The 19,778-nt window shown below is 33.7% G+C and overlaps 1 non-coding gene across 1 annotated transcript; it reads right to left on the reverse strand.

The window, feature by feature from the left end:
- Positions 1-1,171: 1,171 nt before the first annotated feature.
- Positions 1,172-2,267, reverse strand: LOC111987147 (uncharacterized). The gene is made up of 3 exons (XR_010626525.1): positions 2,092-2,267; positions 1,905-1,988; positions 1,172-1,816 (listed from the first exon to the last, which is right to left on the reverse strand). It is a non-coding gene; the product is annotated as an uncharacterized LOC111987147 (transcript).
- Positions 2,268-19,778: the final 17,511 nt, after the last annotated feature.

A 19,778-nucleotide genomic window follows, 5' to 3' on the forward strand; every position in this document is an offset into this window, starting at 1 on the left:
ATGTTAAATTATCTATTATCCCAAAATCTTAAGCTATTAAGATATGGTAAATTTAGGTTGCATTTAGGATTAGAGTTTAAAGTCAGCTTATTTATTATTTAACTTATTTTTCCTACTATTCATGGGTCCCACTACACTTTTTGATATTATTCATGGGTCTCATTATACTATTTTGACTAACTTTTACCTTTATTTACAGTACTTTTAGCAGAAAATTTTCCGTTTCAGTTAAATAAGTTGTTCCCAAATGGACCCTTAATCATTTAACCAATATTTCTAACACAATTACCTTTCATCTATAAATCCATATATGGGCTACTAGTATGTTTGTTCAAGCATCCAAAATAGAACAAATCTCACAAAGAATTTGACTGGATTCAATGAAAATGACAATTTCATCAAGGATATTTTATTTATAAGTTATTAGGTGTGCGCTAGGCTCCAGCTTAAAAGGTCAGTTTATCTTACTATTCAACTTATTTTTGCTACTATTCATAAGCCTCACTGCACTTTTTGGTACTATTCATGAATCCTACTATACTATTTGAGCTAACTTTTATCTTTATCTACAGTATTTTATGGTGTTGGGTCTTTTATGATGATGAATCTCTAATATGGCCTTAACATGGCTTAATTTCGTTCATTATTGAGAAATTGGCTTTTATTGAACTTTGTGAGCCTGAGTTAATCAATCTTGTTGACTGGCTTCAGGTGCCGAGTGTAGCTGATTTTGTGGACTGAATTATGTAAAATTTACGGCTATAATAATGGATTTTTGGCTTTGTCTATTTTTTGAGATAAGTATGATCAAAATCCAAAATTGTGCAAAAAATGTCCTACCTATAAAGAAGTTTTAAGAGATCTTTAATTTTATTTAGTAGACAACTTGCGATTGAATGACAATTGGATCTCCTTATCCCTGAGGCTTTTTTTTTTTTTTTTTTTTAAGGGAGTTTCAACCTATGACATTTACTCCTGATAATATTTTTTATCATCAAACGAAGACAATAATTAGTTTTTGGTATAGGCGGGGATTGAACTCCAAATCTTTTATTTAACCATCAGAGACTTTACTAATTGAGTTAATTAGAACCCCAGATCTTTTATCACTGCTTTATTAGATATTTTGAGGTCGAATTGGAGGTTTAATTAGTGGTCCATTTCCCACCAATTGCTCAATTTAGAGAATTTTTGTTAATGCTATATTGAAGAAATTTATTTCCACAAAAAACCACATGCCCATTACATGAAAATAATCTCTTATACAACACTCTCTCTATAATTTTATTATCACTTCACATCATGCTTTAAAACAAAATTTTCTCTTTTCCATTGAATGAGAACCACATATAATCAATCCACACTTCCTAGATGTCTATACTTAAGTGCTCTTACTTTTGATTCTTAAATCAAATTCAATCTCAAGAATCATATATACTTAGAATCAAGTTACGGCGCCTAAGAAACTTTACCCAAGTTTTAGCCATCAAATAATTCCTGCACATAGGTCACATAATAGTGCAAGAGTTCTGGTTGTAACCCGCGACTTCATATGCATAATATGGCGCACTGGGTTGATAATAATATGGTACACCAGCTTGATAGGTTGGCCAAACCAATGATTGTATTCCAGATTCACTGGGTTTGGTCTCTTGCTTTGGTTTTTCCCCCTCAGTACTGACTGGCGAGACACTTGTTAACTCAGCATATCCAACTTTCTTCCTCAGCAAAGATGTCAAGTTGACTGAATCAATGTCATCCCCAACAACAACAATCTGACTGCTGTCCTCACCTTGTAGAGACACAGATTCCACGCCTTAGGCACCCAAAAGAAAAACAATTTGACCATTAGTTTTAAATTCTAATCAATTCAATGATCAGATAAAAGACATAAAAATAAGTACCTTGTAGACCAACTGCAATCTGCATGGCCTTGGACCGAGCATTTTTTTGCCATTATTTAAGGTGACCCTGATCACTACCTTTTGCTGCAATAAAGTTTAGAAGTGTCAATTAATGACATAAAAATGCTTGGGAGTACATAAGGAACAGAACTTTTAAATAATTGTTCAGCATGGTATTCATTATTACCTTCATTTTCCTGGTGAGAGAGTTCAAATTCTTATCAGGGAGCTGCAGGGTGCTTTGTTTAGCTAGCTAATTCTGGGTGTTGTTGCTTAATGTCAGAAAGAGACAAAAAGAAAGGGACTATTATCTTCGCCAGAGAGTTCAAAATCTTATCTGGGAGAAAGTGTGTTTAGGTAGCTAGTGTCGTAGCTCAATATATATAGGCGTAAGTTTAAGTTCACTGTTACACTAATTGTTTATCATGTCCAGAAAGTATGGTCAACTACTTAATGAAGCTTACACGCTGTTTCTTTATGAAACCCAAATAATTGAATGGTATGCCTGACTTATAGTTGACGAGGTCAAATTCAAATACAAGGCTGCCATCATTTGTTGACTGTGAAGTTTGATCAAGATCAAACAAAATTTTGAAATGAATCCAGTTTAACCATGGACTGAATCCTGTATAAATAATAACATGTATAAGAAGAGCGCTATTTTACACTTTCTGCACCTTTTTTTTTTTTTTTTTCCTTTTTACCAAAAAAAAAAAGTAACTCATGTCATATTGAATAGTAACATTACAATTTTTTTTTTCTTTCTTCTTCTTCTCCTTCTTTTTTATTTTTATTTATATTTTTATTTTTTTAGGTTAGATTGTGATAGAGTTCTACAATGATAAGTTGTCATATCACATGATAATCCATTTTCTTTTTCTTTTTTTAATTTTCATTTGTTTCTCTTTTTAGACAAATAATAACATACTTTTATACATTACAATAATTTTATCATATTTATTAATTACTGAAATTGCTTTGAACTCTTAAGTCCATAATAAACATTTGTAGAACTGGTGAATGACTCCTATAACTTTAAGTAGAAAAAGTGTTACTTCTACAATGTTTTCAAAACGAATTCTATGTGATAAATTATTATTTGTTTTAATTTAAACCCACTATTGAATTTTTTTTTTTTTCTGCTAGTAATTATAATTAGCTAAAAAAAATTTGTTGTGAAAATATTGTTAGACACAACATTTCTCTTTTAAGTATTATTCTTTGTCTAACTAAGAGCAATGCTACCAACACAACTACTTTTGTTAAAAATCCGTCATAATTAATCTGCCAACCTTATGGAAAATTAAAGCAAAAGCACTTTTTCTTTTTTAATGTAAATCAATTAGACCTAAAACAAAAGCTCGTGATGATATAAAGAAAATTAGTAGAAACTTCTCTATTATTAAATCTATCTTTGTAATGGAATGACGAGCATCACGACATGACTTAATTATTGGACGTGTTCCTGCTTCCTACTTTCCTAGGAAGTTCTTACTCGTTTGATTCATATCCTTTTTGAAACCAAACTTTTTTATTTCTAGAACAGCTTCTTCTTCCTTTTTCTAAATGGAGGTTTTTTAAATAGTTTATTTCAAAGAACTGAAGATATATATATATATATATATAAGTTGTGCCAAATGAATACAAAAGATAAAAAATAAAATAAAAAAAAGGTTATTTTTTTGCTGCTGATAATAGGAAAACTTCATAAACTAAAAAACAAATATTCTTCTCAAAAAAATTATACATAATACAACAAGGCTTGAAATAAAAGCATATGATAAATTACAGCTTTTCGGACATCCAAAAAACCTAGGGTTACTTGCCCATTTTGCAAGAGCTTGGGTTTCTAGCCTTTAAGATCACAAACTCTTCTTAAATCCGAAGCCCCTGCTTTATGAAAGTGTGACTATGCTTTTACCAATCCTCCTTGAGCATTTCAATTCTTGAGTCACTATTGCTAGTGTTGTTAGGATTAGTGTCCTAAAATCCTATTGTACGATGCTGTGTATGATATAATGTATGACATTATGTTATAAATAATGAAGTTGTTTTATTCAAGGAAGTCAATATCGTACCAGAGGTTGTACTAGTTTGGCCAATGGTACGATATATTTCGGATACCGGTCAATATCGATGTACCATTTCGGATTTACCACTATTTTATATAATTTATATATATATATACACACACACACACAACCTGGGAAATGCCCCTCATTTAAATTTAAATTTAAATTTAAAATTTTATTTTATTGTTTATTTTCTATAAAAAAATTAATTTAAAAAAACAGTACCCTCAAAATCCCACCCTCAAAATCCCAAAATCTCTTTTCTTCAAGAATAAGAAGAAGAAGAGGTTTTTTTTTTTTTTTTTTTTCCCACCCTAACTCAACTGAAAGAAACTCACCCCCAAAATCCCACCCTAACCCAACAACAAACCCATCTATATCTTCCTTCCATTTCTTCTTCTTGAGAAGATTCAGCTTCAAGGCCTTGGTTGATGGGACCGAGTTCAACCAAGACCACCACCACCAACTCAAGATCATCGAAGTAAAGCCCGGTGTGATGACACCCAATTCGAAGCGAACTAGGGTTATTGCGCAAAAGTGTGCGATGAGTGCTCTTTGGGACAAACAGGGCGCTAGGGTTCCCATCACTGTCCTCTAGGTCGACAAGAATATTGTCTCTCAAGTCAAGATCGAGATCAAGAGAGAGAGCTACCTTCAGCCACTCCTTAAACCCAGAAAGAAATCGTTTTAGGGCAGTAGCTCCAAGGAGGTTTTTTCAGTGTGCTTCGGGCAATTCTTGGTTGGGTAAGTTCACAAATCGTTGGATTTTTCAGTTTCAATGTTCTTTTGGGTATTAGCTTTGTTTTGGAAACCAATTCCCTTGTGATTGGGAACCCAAAAAAATGACAGAATCGTGTTTTGGCCCGATATCCATTTACTAGCTGAAACAGTCGGAATTCACCGGTACAGCCAGTATTTTTTTGGTACGAAACAGGGGGTTATCTGTACCAGTTTACTAGCCGGTACGGTATATACCAGCTGGTACGATACGGAATTGACTTCCTTGGTTTTATTATCTAAAATAATGGCAACATGAATATTTGCACATTATCATATAGTCCTTAAGATGTATAATATGTGATTTAGTCATAGTAGATATAAATCACAAGTTCTTTATAAACCCAAAACCTTAATTCATAGTTGGTGATGAAATTGGGCATTTCATCTGTGAAGACTATAACGTGTCAACTAAGATGGTTTGTCTTGATCATGGAAGTTAAGACTTCTAGTTGATATGTTGATGTGTCTTAAGTGTATAGGACATATATTGGACCGCTGTAAGATTAATTATTCTATTAACGACTGTCTACTAAATAATAAATCTCACAACTTTCATTTACATAAACTCTCAATCCTGAGAGGATAGTGAACTCGATCATGAAATGTAAGTTGTTTTGATATATTAGAAGTGAGATCTAATTCAACGGTCAAAACATTAGTATGTTGGACAGCCACACGTAGTGCTAAAGGAACACATATTCTCAAGATGGAATTCATAGTCTCTTTGTAGAGATATAAAATATTCCCTTGAGATAAGTTTAATGAGTTTGGTTATTCGGAGTGTTAGGCTTAACCATTTTAGTAAAGAGTTACTAAAGTTTATATTTTATGAATTTGATTTCATAAATATATATGAATAACTTAAATGATTACATTGGGTACTGAAGGATCAAGAGGTAGTAATTTTCAAAGTGGTAGTTATATATTATAACTTTGTATTACTACAAATATTTTCATGATTGAATTAACTGTTTAGATAATAAAGTCTTGGGATTTAATTTTATTAATAAAGTTTAGAGTGCAATTATATTTACATAGTGGTATTAAATGTAATTAATGACAACTTTGGGCTTGTCAAGAGTTGACAGATAAGCCCGAAGCCTATTGGAGCTAGAGCTTTATTTGTCCCTTTAGTCCCATCCCAAGCCACACACTAAAACCTAATTGGGCTGGTCCAAAAGGCTAGCCCAATTAGATAATTAGTTGTTTGTTTAATAAGAGTTATTAAATAAAGTAACTGCTTTTGACAGTTAAAAAACATACGTACAATTAAAAGAGAAATATACAGTTTTCTTAAAACAAATTCTCTCTTGAACAAGTGTGTACATAACTGATTGAGAGATCACACATCTTGGACATATTTGGAATTGGGGTGAAGATTAAAGATCTTCCCAAGTTCGATCTTCTTTTGTTTTGAATTTCATTGCATCAAGTAGATCCTTTTATTGCTTCCACTGGGGGTTTTGTATGAGATGCAAGACTAGTTTTTCCAACAAGTGTTACATAGTTGCTCCCAATTTTTGCATCACAATTTAGTTTAAGAGAAATGTTATATTTACAACTTTTTCACAACAAATCTTAAGTGGCAGATTATTATTAACTGTTATGGTGGGCAAAAAAGTAATTTAAGTTATAGATTCAAATTAAAACAAATAACAAATTACCAACTATAACTTGTTGTGAAAATATTGTGGATGTAGCACTTTCCTTTAGTTTCATCCTCCATCACAAGACTAAGACAATTATCATTAAAGTCAAATAAATTTAACAGCTACAATCAAAATGAGAAGATAGACCTAAATGAAAATGTATACCATGATAACTTATCTTAATCACATATGATGAATATATTTAAATCAAGTTAGTTCATATAATCAAAATATTTCTTTTCTCATCTAGTCAATTTGTAAATTATAAACTACCATTTAAATGATATTGATCACAAATAATATTCTGTAAACATTTTAGATGATCAATCTAAAAAAAAGTTTAAATTAGGATTTTTTGTTCAATAATAGTTTAGATCACAAGTAGCTACCATTTAAATGATTTTTTTTGCTTATTTTTGGTAGCTTATTTGCATAATATGAGACCAAAAAAAAAAAAAAAAATCTAAAAGCTAACTTATTTCCAAATGAATGAAAATTAAATTATTTGAAATAAAACTAAAACAAAAAGTAATGTAGGACCCATAAATTTTAGACAATTTAAGCAAAAAACTAACTTTTAATTATTAGTTGCCAAATGCACAATAATCAACTTAAATGATAAAAATCATTTTACATAACTAAACTTATAGTTGGGTATTGTTTTCTTTTAGAAGGCAAGCACATGGTTCTCTTTTATGAAAGGCCAATGAAGGATTGTTGAGTGTTTTGGACTACCCATAGGAGCATGGGCTTTCTTCGGTTCTTCCTTTTTAGTTGACCCAGTCACAACTGTGTCTAAATATGAGAATTATCGTCATTTTATGTAAGAATTATCTAATTTTCAAACTCCGCCTACATCATTTGCCTGGCCTATAAAGGTTAAAGGGTTACTTTCAACTTTTAACTTTTCTTCATGGGAATAGAAAGTTCATCCTAGTATGAATTATGATGTTAAAATAAAATTTCAATTTATGGTATTCGCTTTATAATGATGGTTCATTGTATATCAAATAAAAAAAATTAGTTTACTTGTTTATTTCTATNTATTCATATACCTACACGTTTCTAGCCCACATGCAGCTTATTGCATTCAAAAAAAGACACCTGCTTGATCAATACATTGGAGTATTACTCTGGCTTTTGAAAGCCACGTACAACTGACATAAGTATAGTTTGCCTTCCTATTTTCAATTTCTTTTTTATTTCTTAGCAATTTTTTTTTTTTTTTTTGAGAACTTTTATTTCTTAGCCTAAAGCTTGTTTATCCATTTTTTTTTTCTAAATTAGGGATTGTGCTAAACAATTGATGTGGCTCCACAAAATGGCCATGAAAAGTTAGGTTTGATTATTTTCGAGTTAAAGCTCTTTCACTACTTTTATCGGGTTAAAGTTCTTTCACAATAACATTTTAATGATGTGCTGTGCATTTTGTTATTAGTTTCCTTCAATATTTTAATTATTCTCATTGTAAAAAATTGTAATTTTTAGTGTTCTATTTTATAATAAAAGTTGTATAATAATTTTGGTCATACAATATGCATTTACAAATTTGAAAATTACATGATACAAAAACTAATATAGATAGACATGCTTCATGCCTATTCAAGAATGCAAATATCATTTTGATAAAATAAAAATACAAATATCCTTCCATTATTTTTTTTTTATATATATTCTTGATTGGGTGTTATTAAATTTATTTTTTCTTTTGTTAGACTTTGTTTCAAATGCTGAAATAATTAAGTTTGAGCAAGAATACCACAATTCAAATCAATTGTTTCTCCTATAAATGTTAGAAAAATGATAACAGAATTTCATTATACTTAAATAATTAGTGCACTAAAAATAATTAATATGGAAAAATAAATGTATTTAATATAGCAAAATAAATGTATTTATCCTATTAGATAATTAATGCATAACTATAGATAATTCATATATATGCATTTACTTATTTGACTAATTCAATGAATTAATACTTTGATATAAATGCAATTTTTTGTTAAGGTAAAATCTTAAATTAATAAAATCTCAAAAAATGCATCACATGGTAGAAGTTCATGTTCTCTCACATGATATCTTTACTTATATATATTGAAGTGTTCTTCAAATAAATGAAAAAGAGTAAGGTTCCAAATCGGAAAATCAATCAAACGAGTAGGAACTAGGTTGAACACGTCCAATCAAGTGTTTTTGCTTTAGGATGTAGTCTTTTACATTTTTTTTTTTTTAATTGCTTTTGCTTTGGTACGGTCATTTGTCTTGAAAGCTTGTAACTTTTGACTTAATTTTTCTTAAGGTTGTTGTTACAACATTTACATGATTACTTTTGATGATGTCCAATAAAAGTAAATTTGTTGGTAGTATTGCTCTTAAGTTAGGCAAAAGACTTGCTTCTCAAAAAAAAAAAAAAAAAAAAAAGGTTAGGCTAAGGACGATTTTTTATTTTTTGGTAAATAACTATGGACAATACACAAAATTATAGGAGTCTTCAATGGTATCTCAACTCAAATGTCTATTATGGTTTCTATGGTCAATGTAACTTCAATTATTAACAAATATTATAAAATTCTTGTCCTATAAGAGTTTGTTATTTATTTTAGTGCAATTTTTCACTATTTATTTTAGTGCAATTTTTCTATGAAAGAAGACTTTACTAGTATAATTTAAAGGCTTAAAAGGTGAGATCCAGCTCTTTCTAGGTAATCTCAATGGTCATTTGCCTGGCCTATAAAGGTTAAAGGGTTACTTTCAACTTTTAACTTTTCTTCATGGGAATAGAAAGTTCATCCTAGTATGAATTATGATGTTAAAATAAAATTTCAATTTATGGTATTCGCTTTATAATGATGGTTCATTGTATATCAAATAAAAAAAATTAGTTTGCTAGAAACGTGTAGGTATATGAATAGTCAAGTTCTATTCCAAATTGTTAAGAATTATTTTCTCTATCTCAAGATATGTGTAACCTCTATATGCAATTATACAAACTTTTTTGAGTTTACACATAACACAATTACTAATATCGTCTTACAGTTAAACTTAAAATATATATGATACCTAAAACAAAATGGTTATAAAATATAGTTGATATCGTATTCTATTGAGCCTTGATTTGCTTGCCAAAATACCAATTTGAACACTAAAAAGCAAAAAATTGTACTTAATTTTGACATTAAAAAAAAAAGAGAAGGAATTACATTAAATTAATTAATTAATTTGTCCCGATTGAATGTTGGATAAATTAATCTAATGGTTCGAAGACCCGAAATTTCTAAATTACCTTAGTTGGACTCGCTTTGACAAAATTTGACCAAGCTAGTCAACAATAAAATTAACCCAAAATTCAACCCATCACCAAATTCCATCTTATTTTGACCTAGGGTTTGTTTGGATACAATTTATTTTGCTGAAAACTAAAAACTGAAAATATTGTAGCAAAATAATTTTTAAATAGGTGAATAGTGTTGTGGGATCTGTGAACAGTGCATAAACAGTATGCGCACTGTTTATAAACAGTAAAATTTGTCTCTAGAAGCGGTAACAAGTGCAGGAAAAAAAAAAAAGAAAAAAAAGAAAAAAAGAAAGGCAGAAAACGCAAAAGCAAAATTAAATAAAAATAATTTACCAAAAATATTAAAATGAAAACTTTATGCATAAACTTGATTCTGGAGCCATCTTCCAAAGTCTCCAACTTGCCAAATCGGAAGATTGAGACAATAGAGTGGATACCTTTAGAAAATAGACATAGAACCTTTCCAAAGACACCTTACTTGAGCAAAATAGAGGCCGAAAAAGCAATAAACTCACAAAGTTAGAACAAATGGAACAAAATGCACTTTTTGGGTCCAAAACTGATTTTTTGGGGTGTCTTTGTGCAAAAATCTATTACGTTTTAGCCATGGATTACGTAAAAAGTTGATACTTTTATGAAGTACGATCAATTGTCTATGCCTTGAAACAATTCAAAACTGATTTGCTTGGGCGTCTGTGCAAAAAACTATTAGTTTCAGCCATGGATTATACAAAAAAGGGATTATGCAAAAAAAGATGATATTTTTATGAAGTATGATCAATTGTTAACGTCTTGGAACAAACGACTCATCATAATTATCTTCAGATTGAGAGATATCGCATGCACAAGTTAGGCAAAAATTCATTTTTGTAGATTTCTGCACTGATGAAAATAACAGTTGAGTCAATTTGGCCCTTTGCCATTTGGGGTAAATTGGTTGACTTAACCCTATGTGGTTCATATATTTAAGGATAATGTAGCCCCTAGAACCTGCTATATTTGTCAAATTTGGAAAATAATTATTCTTTGGTGATGGGTCCCTCAGATGGCCTTAACTGGCCTAGTTTCGGATTGTACTTATAATATTTTGTCTTATCTTTGAGTAACTAGGCCTTCTTTTATAAGAAACAAATCTTTCAGAATGTTAAATTTGCTGGATGATGAAAATAATCACTATAGTGATGGGTCCTTCAAATCGCCTTAACTTGGCCTAGTTTCGTGTCAATCTTGAGAAATTGGATTGCACTGGACTTTGTGGGCGGAGTTGATCAATCTTGTTGACTGGCCTAATGGTTATATTAATGGGTGTTAGGCTGAATTTCATGAGCCTGAGTTTGGCTGATTTTTTTGGCTGACTTCTATCAATTTTATGGCTAAGATAAGTAATTTCATAGCTCAAAGATGTGCCAAAAGTGTCCTATTTGTTAAAATTGTTGTGTGATTGTGTGATAAGCAGGAGAATGAAAGAGAGGACACACACAAAAGTTTACGTGATTTGGCCTAATGGCTTATGTCAATAATTAAAAAAAAAAAAAAAACTCTTGAATGACTACATATTGATATTAAGCATTCGTGTTACAGTGAACTTAATGTAGGGTTTATATATTAGATAATACTTAACTAACCTAAGATTAATATGCTTATTCTACAAGTATATGAGCCAAAAATTGATTTGGCCACTTGGGCCATAATATGTCTAACATAGCCTATAAAGTATAAAGTTTTAAGAGATGTTTCATTTCAATTAGTAAATAACTTGAGATGGAATAATGATTGGATATTCTTATCTTCTCTTTATTAGATGTTTGAGGTCGACTTGGAGGTTTAATTAGAAGTCCATTTTCCAGCAATTGCTTATTTAAGAGAATTTCAGTGGATGCCATTAAGATATTTATTTCAAGGGTTGAGATTATTGAAGATATTTATTTCAATAACACTATTTCTCTATAATTTTATTGTCACTTCATATCATGCTTTAAGAAAAAAATTTCTCTTTTCTATTGAATGAGAGAAACTACAGAAAATCAATCCACACTTCCTACACACTGCTATACTTAAGTGCTCTTACTTAGATTCTTAAATAAAATTCGATTGCATGGACCATTTGTAGAATCTAAGTTATAACACTTAAGACACTCTATCTAAGTTTTAGCCATCAAATAATTCCAACACATAAGTGACATGATAGTGCAAGAGGTTTGGTTAATTCCCGCAACATCGTATGCATAACGATATGGCACACCAGGTTGATAATAATATATAGCACACCCAAGGGCGAAGGTACATATAGTCTTGGCGGGCCATGCCCCCTCCCCCCCCCCTCCCCAAAAAAAAAAAACTTTTGAAATCCTCTTATAGTGATGTATAAAAAGAAATTGGGCCCCTACAAATTATAATGATTGGCCCCTCCAAAAAATTTCACAGAACCTTCTTGCTATCAATGGAAGAAAATTGGTCTAGCATAGTTGGATAGGCCACCTAATACATGAGTCTAGACTACTCTTAACTCAATTTAAATCATAATAAAAGAGAAAGGAACCAAGTGGCCCACCTACTTGCACAACATGCCAAGAACCTGAAGTTTCCAAAATATTGAGTAAAAGATAGTCTCTAGTTTTAGAATTCCAATTAGCTATGAATATTCATCATCTTCACAATTTAGTAGAGCAGGTGGATGAGGAAATTGAAGTAGAGGAGAAAGACAAGGTAAGAGATGAAGGTGCGGGCCCCTATTCCTTTACCCCCAATGAGATCCAAGATGATGAAAAGAGTGAGCTCTTAGGGAGGTCCTTAGTCATTCAAAGGTTGTTGCTCACACCAAGGAGGGAGTTGAACAATCAGCGACAAGAGATATTTCAGGCAAGATGTACCATTAACAAGAGGGTTTGTGACCTCATTATTGATAACGACAGTGTGGAGAACATCGCTTCCAAAAGTCTAGTCGACAAATTAGGGTTGAAGACAGAAAAACACCCCTCTCCATACAGAATAGGCTGGATTAAGAAAGGTATAGAAACTTTTATTACTCATCAATGTCAAATTAATTTTTCTATAGGTAAGAGTTATGTAGATGAGGTGCTATTTGATGTTGTTAAGATGGACGCATGTCATTTAATTTTGGGAAGGCCATGGTAGTATGATATAGATGCTACACATAGATGTAGGGACAACGTGTATGTATTCTTTACGAATGGTAGGAAAATTGTCCTTGGTCCTATCAAGAAGGGCAGTGTACCGAAAACTTCTAAACTGGAGGGGAAGTCATCACTTCTTCTAATTAATAATGAGGATGCATTTGACAAGGAAATTAGGGAATCAAAGCAGGTATTTGTAGTTGTGGTGACTGATGGCGAGCCTAAGGGAACACCAGAAATACCAACATTAATGCAACCATTACTTAAGGAGTTTGGGGAACTATTTCCAGATGAGTTGCCTGCAGGATTGCCACCGATGCATGACATTCAACACCACATTGATTTGGTCCCTGGAGCCAGCATGCCAAACTTGCCACATCACTAAATGAATCTGCAGGAGAACCAAATCTTGCAAGGTTAGGTGGATGAACTACTTAGTAAGGGCTAGATTAGTGAGAGCATGATTCCATGTGCAGTACCTGCCTTACTGACACCTAAGAAGGATGGAAGCTAGCGCATGTGTGTGGATAGTCGAGCCATCAACAAGATCACAGTCAGGTATCGATTCCCTATCCCTCGATTGGATGATATGTTTGACATTCTAATTGGGTCCAAGTGTTACACCAAGTTGGATCTGAAGATTAGGTACCACCAGATTTGTATTTGAACCAGTGATGAGTGGAAGACAGCTTTCAAGACAAAATAGCGACTTTTTGAGTGGATGGTTATGCCATTTGGCTTATAAAATGCTCCTAGTACATTCATACAACTTATGAATCAGGTATTGAAACCATCTATTGGGAATTTTATAATTTATTTTGATGATATCTTGATATATAGTAACACAGAAGCTACTCATTACAATCATATGCATGAGGTGCTAAAGGTTTTATTGACTAACAAGTTTTATGTCAACTTAAAGAAGTGCAGTTTCTTCATAGATAGGTTGCTGTTCTTGGGGTATATAGTAAGTGATGAGTGGATCCATGTCAATGAAGAAAAGGTCCATGCTATTCAAGAGTGGCCAACCCCAAAGACAGTGAGCGATGTGCAAAGTTTTCATGGCCTAGCAACCTTTTACCGAAGGTTTGTTCAGAATTTTAGTAGCATAGTAGCCCCCTTAACAACATGCTTGAAGAAGGGGAAGTTATTTTGAGGAGAGGCAGCAAAACAAAACTTTACACTCATGAAGGAAAAGCAGAGTACTACTCCAGTTTTAGCCCTACTTAATTTTGAGGCATTGTTTCAAGTGGAGTGTGATGCATCATTTGTTGGAATCGGTGTTGTATTATCACAAGAATGTAGGCCAGTGGCTTTCTTTAGTGAGTGTTGACACCCCATTTTGCAACCCGCATTTAACCTCACATGGAGGGCAAAATGGTACTTTCACTTAAAAAATATGCATCTTGATTCTAGCCATTAGACTCATTTCACCAAAATAATCTTGATGTTGTAACGATCAAATTGACTAGTCATAAGCCCTAATCGGACCATTAGATTGAAAGTTATCATCAAATCAAGTTTTAATGGCTAAGATGTACTATCACAAATTGAGTCCGACTATATGTGATTATGAACAATTGATTTCAATTGGTTATAGGTGTAATCAATTTGAGATCAATGATGTGTCATAATTTAATTAGTTAGGATTACATTTTATGGTAAGGTTGCATACACCTAATTAATTAGATACTTAAACATTAATTATTCAATGAGTAATTTGTGTAATTATCTTTTAATTAGAGTAAATTGGGAACCAATTAATTCTGAAATGGGAGTGATTGGAGCCATTTAATGTTAATTTGGAGCTAATTTGGGACCTATTAATGTTAATTGTGCTGAAACCATTTTCGAACAAATGACCTCTGCTCACTATTTCATCAATATCTCTCAGAATATTTTGAATCTGTGAATGAGATTAATTTTCTTAGAAACTAGACATCCGGGGCTTCAATTTGAGCACAAGAACGAGACAATTCCGATCAGAATTGGGTTAGATATGATTTTTCTAAGTTGGCTCTACAAGCTGTTACAACAGCTACGGGAAAACCGAATTTTGGCTTGCTCCCCACTCCCACCAATCTCTCCATTTAATGCACCAGATTTTTCTCAAGGCTAAAATGAGGTCTAGATTCATAATCCTTGTCAACCCTCATTAAATGGCCTTCCATTCATATTCCCTCCACTACTACTATATAAACCCTCCCCCTCCTTCATTCCAAAAGGCACCAAAAAATCCCCTCTTCTCCTCTCTTGAGTTCTAGTGAAGTAGAGTAGTCTTGTCATATCTTGGTCTTCCTGAGACTCAAGGTATTGAGTGAGACTCACTCTCCCTCTCCTAGTTCTTCTTTTTTCCTCCACCTTTAGGACCTCCACCAAGAGTCTCCTCCTCCACCGTATGAATCTTGCATGAAGGTATAATCTCTTTCCTTAACTTGTTTATTGTGTTGCCATGATGAGGGTTTAAGATTAAAGCATGATAGTAACTATTTAAATTCCCTCGAATATGTTTGAATGTTCTTAATTGTTCTTATATATTCTTCACATGTTCTTGGTTGTTCATCACATGTTCATGCATATCACTAGTTTTAATCTTAAATCCACATCAAGAATATGAAAAACATGTTTGTTTAATAATTCTTTCAAGTCCTTGAATCTAAGATCTCACCATACACACATATTCACTAGAATTTATTTCTCGATCCAAATGCAATGCCTAATAAATTGAATTAGAGTTTATCACATGCACACACTTCAAATTCTACATGCAAATTGATTGATAACATATTGGATGATGTGACATGATTGTTGGCCACCATAGTCTAGAAGACTGGTTTCACCGGGCAAGGTGGGTGCCTAACACCTTCCCACCTTGTAACATAGCCTCCGAACTTAAATCAAGGGTTAGTAGATGTAGTGCTTATCCTTGTAATTTTCAATTTCTAGATTGTAACTAGGAAACAAAGCCATGTACTTTATCTTAGATTGTATCTAGGACCAAAGCCATGTAATTTCCTATGTTCAATGTAAATTCAATTTCAAATTAATAAAATGACGAATTTTTCAATTATGGTTTTCTTATTTATTCCAAAAATTAAATAAGTGGCGACTCTATTGTAAAATCCTTAATCTAAAGGGGAAAATATAACTAGTCGAACCTCCATTTTGAGAGGCAATAACACGACTCCACCCATTCACGTGGGTTTGGCCCAACAATCATTAAAACGGGCCGAGGATGCGGTCTCTCACAGTGAGAAGCTTCTAAGTCACGAAGCAAGTGGTCTACATAAGAGTTAGAGTTATATACTTTGGTGCGGACTTTAAAGCACTAGGAGCACTACTTAGTCGAGAGGGAGTTTGTGTTGTATACAGATCATCAGACTTTGCAATTTATCAATAGTCAAACTGTCATCACTAGAATGCATGCCAAGTGGGTTGCATACATACAATGCTTTTCGTTCTCCTTAAAGCACAACTCTGGTGTTACTAACAAGGTAGCAAATGCACTTAGTAGACGAGCTTCTTTATTGGTCACATTGCGTACAAAGGTCATTGGGTCTGAAAATCTGAAGGAGCTATATGAGGAAGATGAGGATTTTGGAAGGGTTGGAGTCAATGTCAGCAGACTCAATTTATTGTGAATGGCATACACCTACAAGATGGTTTTTTTCTTTTGAGGGAATTAGCTATGTATTCCTCGAAGTTCTTTAAGGGAGCAGGTTGTTCGGGAGTTGCATGGTGAAGGCTTGGGTGGTCATATGGGGTGAGATAAGACAATAGAACTTGTGGAGGAGCAATACTATTGGCCCCAGCTCAAATGAGATGTTGACAATCATGCGAGGAAGTGCCCTATATGCCATACAGCTAAGGGGCAGTCTCAAAACACTGGTTTGTACATGCCACTACCAGTTTCCCAACCACCTTGGAAGGATCTGTCCATGGACTTTATACTGGGTCTACCTCGAACCCAATAAGGTATTCAAAGATGTCTCATTTCATAGCTTGTAGAAAGACCTCAAATGCCATTCAAGTAGCCAATTTGTTCTTCAAAGAGGTTGTGCGTTTTCATGGAGTGCCCAAGTTCATCACCTCTGACCGTGATACCAAGTTCCTCAGTCACTCTTGGAGGACTCTATGGAGGTGATTTGACACATCCCTTAATTATAGCGATACTAAACAGTGGGATCTTGCCTTGTCTCAAGCCGAGTTTGCTTACAACAGCACTGTTAGCAAGAGCACAGGTAAGTCCCTTTTTGCCATTGTCTATTGTATGCCCCCAAAACACACTTTGGACTTGGTACCCTTACCTGAGCTTCTAGGAGTGAGTTATGCTGCAAAAGATATGGCTGATCACATTCAAGATGTGCAAGAAGAAGTTAGGCAGAAAATTGAAGCTTTGAATGCTAAGTACAAGGAAGGTGCTAATAAGAAGAGGCGTGAGAAGATCTTCAACATTGGAAGGAGTGGTTTCAGTACTTACAATAAATTGAAGGACAAGAAGTATGGGCCATTTCAAATTACTAAGAAGACCAACAACAAAACCTATGTGGTTGCTCTTCCTCCAGACTTGAACATTTCTTTTACCTTCAATGTTGCTGACTTGTATGATTACCATCCTCCTAATGATCCAAATAGTGGGAACTTGAGGTCGAGTTCTTTCCAAGTGGGGGAGACTAATGTAGAACCATGCCTTCCTAAAATAGCAGGGGCACCGGAAGTCATAACACAAGATCAAAGAGGGGTCCCGTCTATTTTGGGACGTCTCTAAGAGACAATATTTTTAAATTTCGCAATTATCTAAAATTTGCTATTTTTTGGCAAAAATCACTATTTTGCCACCTAATTATGTGATTAGCATGGATTAGGATTTCTGGGCATTTTCATAGCTGCCCTAGGGTTTCTTATACTATTTAAACATATTATAGCCTTTAAGGCAATTCACTTTTTTCATATTTATAAAAATACACACTTTGTTTATTTCTCTCTGGTGGATTCCAATACCTTATTACCCTGTGGATTCAAAGGACCCCTTCTGGATTCGAGGTTTCATAAGTTAACGTGTTCAGTTTCTTTTTCCATTCAGAAAGCAATGTGTTAGTTTTCTTGTAGCTTCCACAACATCAAGAAATGTATTTCAACAACAAACCATTTGCCCATTACATGAATATAATTTCTTATTCAACAACACTCTCTCTATAATTTTATTGTCACTTCATATCATGCCTTAAGACAAAATTTTCAATTTTCATTGAATGAGAACTATAGAAAATCAATACACACTTCTTACACTTTTCTCTACTTAAGTGCTCTTGCTTAAGATTCTTAAATCAAATTCAATCTCAAGAACCATGTGTAGAATCTAAGTTAAGGTACCTAAGAAACTTTGCCTAAGTTTTAGCTATCAAATAATTTCTACGCATAGGTCACATAATAGTGCAAGAGTTCTAGTTGTAATCTACTCCATTGTATATACATAATGATACGGCACACTAGGTTGATAATAATATGGCACACTATCTTGATAAGTTGGCCAAACCATTGATTGTATTCCAAACTTTTGTTTTTCTACCTCAGTACTGATTGGTGAGACACTCGTTAACTCAGCAGGTCCAATTTTCTTCCTCAGCAAGGATGTCAAGTTGACTGAATCCACGTTGTCCCTAACAACAACAATCTGACTGTTATCCTCACCTTATAGAGCGACTGATTCCACACCTTGTGCACCTAAAAGGAAAACAATCTCATCGTTAGTTTCAAATTCCTAATCAATTTTAACAATGATCAGATAAAAGACATAAAAATGAGTACCTTGTAGACCAACTGCAATCTGCATGGCCTTGGACCAAGCATTCTTTTTGCCATTATTAAAGGTGATCCGGATCACTACCTTTTGCTGCAATAAAGTTTAGAAGTGTCAATTAATGACATAAAAATGATTGGAAGTGTAAGGTTGAATCTAATCAACCATTTAATTGGCTTTATTCCGTGACCAATTTGCTTGTAATTCAGCACTTAGAAACCCTATATTTAGGTGGGAAAATTGTAAGGGTAGTGTGTGAGAAGATGTGAAGAAAAGCTCAAGAGTGTGCAAGAAAAACAGAGTCTCGCGACTAGGACACGCGGGTGGTTCGCGACTGGCAAGCCGCGAAAGGCAGGCACGTGAGAGGCACACTAGGAAGCTGAAGGGTCGCGCCAGCTGTCACGCTACAGGACAAAAGTTCCAGTCTGGCCAAGCCGTTACGTTGCGACTTGATTTCGCAACTTGGCCAAGCCGCGAGATCAAGTCGCCAACTTGCCTTGTTTGGCAAAAACTGACGTTTTGCATTCCCTTCTCACCCTACTATATATACACCCTTATACCCATCATATTGAGAAAGCTTCCAGAGAGAATTTTGTGAGAGAAAACCCTAGAGAAATACAAGATTGATTCATCCCCAATCTTCATCTAAAGAAACTCTACAAATTCCTCTACTCTCTTCCTCTCCATTGTCATACCCTTGAGAGGCCATTTACCAAACCCTTATCTCACCACACCCACGTCTGTGAGAAGGTCCATTTGGTGCTTTGGGAAGCAGTTTGGAAAGAAGCCAATATACATTGGTTGATGCTATGGTTAAGTAGCGGAATCCGGCAAGTTAAAGAAGAAATAGGTTCGGCGTAACCTCGTTGGAGCAAGAAGCTTGGAAGGCTTAGGTACTTGGGTAGATTAGGCTTGGAGGGTCTTTTGCTGTTCATGTATCCCAACTATATTCTTTAGTGGATTATATCATCGCTTGGAGGGTGGCGAAGAGGTTTTACGCCGAGGACTTCGATTTCCTCTTCGATAACACATCGTGTGTTGTCCGTGTGTTTGCATCTCTCTTTCCTTTATCTTTGCCTTATATTTACTGCTGTGGATGTGTTTATATTTGGCTTAGATTATTTTATCAATTATGTTATAAGCT

Source organism: Quercus suber, unplaced genomic scaffold (genome assembly GCF_002906115.3).
Source record: "Quercus suber isolate HL8 unplaced genomic scaffold, Cork oak 2.0 scaffold_787, whole genome shotgun sequence".
Taxonomy (NCBI): Eukaryota; Viridiplantae; Streptophyta; class Magnoliopsida; order Fagales; family Fagaceae; genus Quercus; species Quercus suber.